This window comes from Arachis ipaensis, chromosome B04 (assembly GCF_000816755.2).
Source record: "Arachis ipaensis cultivar K30076 chromosome B04, Araip1.1, whole genome shotgun sequence".
In the NCBI taxonomy this organism is placed as follows: domain Eukaryota; kingdom Viridiplantae; phylum Streptophyta; class Magnoliopsida; order Fabales; family Fabaceae; genus Arachis; species Arachis ipaensis.
In genome coordinates this window covers 110,976,066-110,981,381 of record NC_029788.2, presented here as the reverse complement: position 1 = coordinate 110,981,381, position 5,316 = coordinate 110,976,066, and positions in this window count along the sequence as shown.

The following is a 5,316-nucleotide window of genomic DNA, read 5'->3' as shown; positions in this document are numbered from 1 at the left end:
TATATATAATTTTTTTTTTCACGTGTTTCTATTTTTATTGAAGTTTTTTTGTCTTTATTTCACTCTGAATAAACATTATCTTTTGACAGATTTGTTTGTTATTGAACATACTTATTAAAGAATGACTAATAATCAATTACATTTCTTCTCATATTGTTAGAAAAGAATTTCGCGTTATTAAATTCCAATAATGGAGGGTTTAATTTAATTTCTTCATTTTTTGTGTCAACAAGAACGACATACTTATTATTTATTCTTCTTTAATTTTTGTCATATGTGTCTGGCAAGTATTTATTTTGCCTCTGACACTAAACAAACTCATATCCTGAACACAACATAATAAGACCATACGTACAGGAACACATTAATTAATCCAATTAATTACTTAATAATGATGTATAAATTAAAGGTTGTACTTGTACCTCTATTGAGAGCTGTAATTAATTAAGGTGCAGAAATTAAATTTCTTCTGACTCAATCATGAACGTCTATTCCGTACAATACGAAATAGAATTTGAAACGCAAATGATACGGAACTAACAAATAATCATGATGATGAAAATCGATTGCCTTAATTATCATAAAATAAGTTCTACCAAAAAATTAAACTGATGTGATAAGTAAAATTACATAACTTGTTATATATATATATATTTTTAATACATTTTTTTAAACATGTATTTCTTTTTTTGCTTTGTTTGAATATTTTATATAAATAACTTTTTTTTAGAATCAACAAAAATAAAACTCTAAATTTTTTAAATATAGAATTTTTAATATTATATCATAAAATTTATTTATGTGTCTCTTTTTATTAACTTAAATATTTTTAAAAAATAATTTCATGACACATCTGTCCAACTTAGACAAAAAAGATGGTATAAAATTGATGAAATTAGTCAAATATCAGAAAATAATCTATTTTTATTAAAAAATTAGTTAAAAATCATTTTATATATTATTTTATTACATCTAGTAAATCTTAAGTTAAATCTCGACTAAACATTAAAATATTTAAAATTTTTATTTTATCGGTTTCACGATGATCCAAAATTGAAAAACCTTGCAAATAATAATCTAAATCGTTATTCGAGGTTTGTTTGCATGTAATATGTCTTATGTAACGTGCTACGCATGCAATATATACATATAACATATATGGAAGAAAGATTATAAGAACGAAATGTATATAGTAACGTTTATAATATAAGAGCATATACAAATGGAAAATCCTTTTGTCCTTCTCTTTTTAGCTTAAATTGTTGCTTTGCAGATAGTATATTTATTTTATATGTATGGTCCAAAAATCATACAAAATACGAGTATGGTTAATCAGTGTGGGGTTCAGTATCAAAAATGGTCTCCACTCTACACAACCCTATTATATATGTAGCTCACTAGGCTTTTTTCCTTCCATCAATGCCAAGGGTTAAATCTAGAGTTGTTGCTATTCTTCAATCTTCATTAACAATCTGATTTTTGTACAGTGTTCTTTATTTTACAATTTGTCCTTTATTATTTGACACAATATATTAATATATTATAATTAAATGGTGTCAACTCAACTTTAAAATTATACAAATTTCGAATCTCTTATATAAAATTACGATTGAGTGTACTGAATATGCCAAACGCTATGAGGTGAGGAATTATTGAGGATCCAATATCTAAACTATTATAAAAGCATTATCTTTAGAGATACATGAATAAAAATAAATGAAACAGGAATATTTTCTACCGTTGAATATAATATATATAAGATTATGAACATATATAGTGTACGTAGTGTATATATATATAATCATTTCACAGACACTATGCTACGATATGCACATATATCATCAATGTTTTTTATCGATATATATTAGGTGAATATTCAGGTGAAATTGACTTCACGTAAAGTTAATATCCGAGAGTCGTTAGATAAAAATTTAGTTAAATCAGTCAAATCATCTAACGGCTCTCAGATATCAACTTCACGTGAAGTCGACTGCAGCTCAGTTTTCACCTATACATTATCAATACACATTAATATATTTCCTAGTCATAATTACTTTTTTAAAGCAGCCAAAAAAGATATCTCTTTTATTTTCTTTTTTTCTGATTTTATATTGGAAGAGCCACAAACTCACCCCTTATATTATTTTACTTTTAAGACATACTATGTGTTTGAAGCCGACAATAATGAAGCTAAATTTGTGCGGTAACTACACGCTTTTGTTCATACACCACGTATATATAGAAGCTATCATGCATGGACATTATTCACATTGACAAAAATATACAGAACATGTAAATACATANCAGATATATTTAGAGAAATATTTTTTATTTTTTACTAAGACACATGATTGAACACGAAAGATATGCGTATCGCATGAATATTGTGTCCAAAATTTGTCTGACACGCGAATACGACAACTAAGCAAAATGTATGTGCTTTAACCTAGCCAAATTTTGCCATAAACTGTTTACAACCTGTGTGAATTATATCCTTAACTTGGTTAATTAATTAAATCACAACTACTACGAAACGAGCTCTTAATTCTCCTCATTTGTTGGCTGCAATGAAAGAGGAGCTTTTTGTTAGTTCTCAATAAGACTCAAACATGGACTGTTGTAACTGCAACTCCAAGAGCCAAAGTGATCGGGGTTAGGTGAGTTTTTGGTATTCAAAGACATCCTAATCGTAATATTATGAAATACAAGGCCTATTTGGTAGCTAAGAAAAATCATCAAATTAAAAGAATCGAGTTTCATCAAGTATTTGCACTCATATAAAACATGCCACCATAAGGATGCTTCTATCTTGTCCTGAAATTCCATTATTTTGTCAATTCGATTTTAATAATGCTTTTTTTAATAATGAGTTGAATGAATTAGTATACATGCAACAACCTCTTGAATTTATTGAAAGTGATGAGACTCATGTTTGTAAATGATTCGAATGTAGTTTTATGAAAATAAATTAAATAAAAAAAGATTTAGAAGATAGATTAAGAGTAGATAAATTTGTGAGAAAATATTTTTATTAATAGCAAATAAGTAACACAAAAATTAAAGATAAAAATAATAATAAAAAATAAGTGCTAAGACATTTATTAATGTTATAAGAGAATGAATGAACTCTTTTAAAGTGGAGAAAAGATTAAGTAAAACTCGCTGTCGGGTGTTCTAGTGAAACGCCAAAATGTTAATTTTATGAATTCTCTCGTTTGAATTTGATGAATAAAATGAAAAACAATGAGAAGAATTAGAAAAGAGCAAATGATAGAGATGATCTCCCAAGTTTAAAAAAAAATCTCTTTGAGAGTAGTGGGTTAAAGTATTTTTATAGTCTCAAGTCATTTTGAAGGGGGAGTACATTGTCTAATAGTTATAATGTCATATATTCAGTCTATCTCTTTTATCATAAGACTTCTTACTAAATAGGGTAATTGACAGAATGTGCTTTTGAGTGTTTCTATTATTTTATAAGTCTCTTTAACTAAAAATGAGTATAAGAAGAAAGTTGATCTCTACAAATTAAGGTTCTGACATTACTTTGGGTGTTCATGGCAAAAAAGTATTTGGATAAAAAAAGTATTCATAAGATGTAATATTAGTGAAGGACATTTAGTTTTGTTCATTTCTACTAGATGGTACCCTTTACACTTTAAATTTAATCAATTTATTTTCACCAATTTAATTCTCACTTAATGAAAAATTTAATTTCTTTTAAAATATTTTTTTTTAATTTTATCTTTTTAGCTTAACACCTGTAGGACGAACTTTACTCTTTTTTAGGATATTTTAGACCATTTTAAAATTATTCATATACAATAAAATTATATTTTTGGTATACAATAGTAAGCTACGTTATGGACTTAAACAAATTCCAGAACTTGGTTCATCAAGTTATCCTCTACTTTTGTATCCTTTGACTTAAAACTAGGTTAGATCATTCATGTTTTATTAAAAAGTTTGGAACATTGAGATGATTTATTTTTGTGTACCTTACTTTACCGATATACTAATTAAAAAAAAAAATAGTTTTGATAGGTATTTAATTAGTGGTACAGCCAATTAGTAAAACATGGAAGTTAATTAAGTAAAAAAATTGGACCTTTTTTGTTTTCATTTTGGAGTGAACATAAATTTAAATTATCATGAGAAACATTCAAAATCAAATGAAAATAAACATCTAAAATTATTATAAAACGAGTATCTAAAACTTAATAAAAAAATATTTAAAGAACGCCATATAGCAAAACCGTGACAGTCACTCTCTTATGCATTGTCGACTGTGGAGGATGCACTGCTTCTGTCGGTGAATAACTGGTATGCAGGTGATGAGTGCGTGACGCATGACGGACAAAGATGAGGTGGCACAGCGTGAATTTGGCAAAGAAGAAGAAGAGGAAAAAAAAGAGAAAGACAAAGACAAAGACAAAGAAAAAGAAGAAGGCGAACATGCATAGCGCAAATACTAAGATGCGTTTTTTTTTTATTTTAAATAGTTAGCTCGAGTTGACTGTATTAGTTACCTATACTTTTTCTAAAAAAAAGATCATACTACTATTCAATCAAAACAGCTTTATAATCTTTTCTTTGAAAAATTTGGAAACTTTTAGTTATTTTTTAGGCATACAGGCCGCTAAACTACCCTCAAGAAAATGCTATCTCTCCCCGACAAAGTGTATTTGAGATTTGTTAAAGAAAGATAGCAAATGCTAAAGGGATTTCCACATCTATGCTTATAAGTGTGAAATTAAACAAATATGGACCTGGCCCCTTTAATATAGGAGTGTTTACGGGTCGAATTAATTCAAGTTTAGGGTAAAATAAGAACCGAACCAATTAAATTATAATTAATTTGGTTACGTTTTTTATGTGGTATTCGAACTAAACCAAACTAATTAAGAGCATATTGGTTTAGTTAAGGTAATTTGATACCCAATAAAATAGGAATTCAGAACAAAAATTTGAAAAAAACAAGAATTTTATTTAAAAATCCTATAAATTATAATAAACATGTAAAATTAATAAACAAGTCAATATTATTTTAATAATAAAAAATATCCATAACAATCCACAATTATAACTAAATACTTAAGTGATTGTCATAATCGAAAGTCTAAACACACTAAAATCCAAACTAAACACATTAAAATCCAAATATTAAAATTCAAACACCAAACACGTCAAATTTCAAACACATTAAAAATTAAAAACAAAAGTGCAATAGCAATACTTTTTCATTCCATCAACCAAACATGTTTAAGAGAGGATTTATGACCTTAAAAAAATTAGCATATTATTAGCCAATGTCTATAT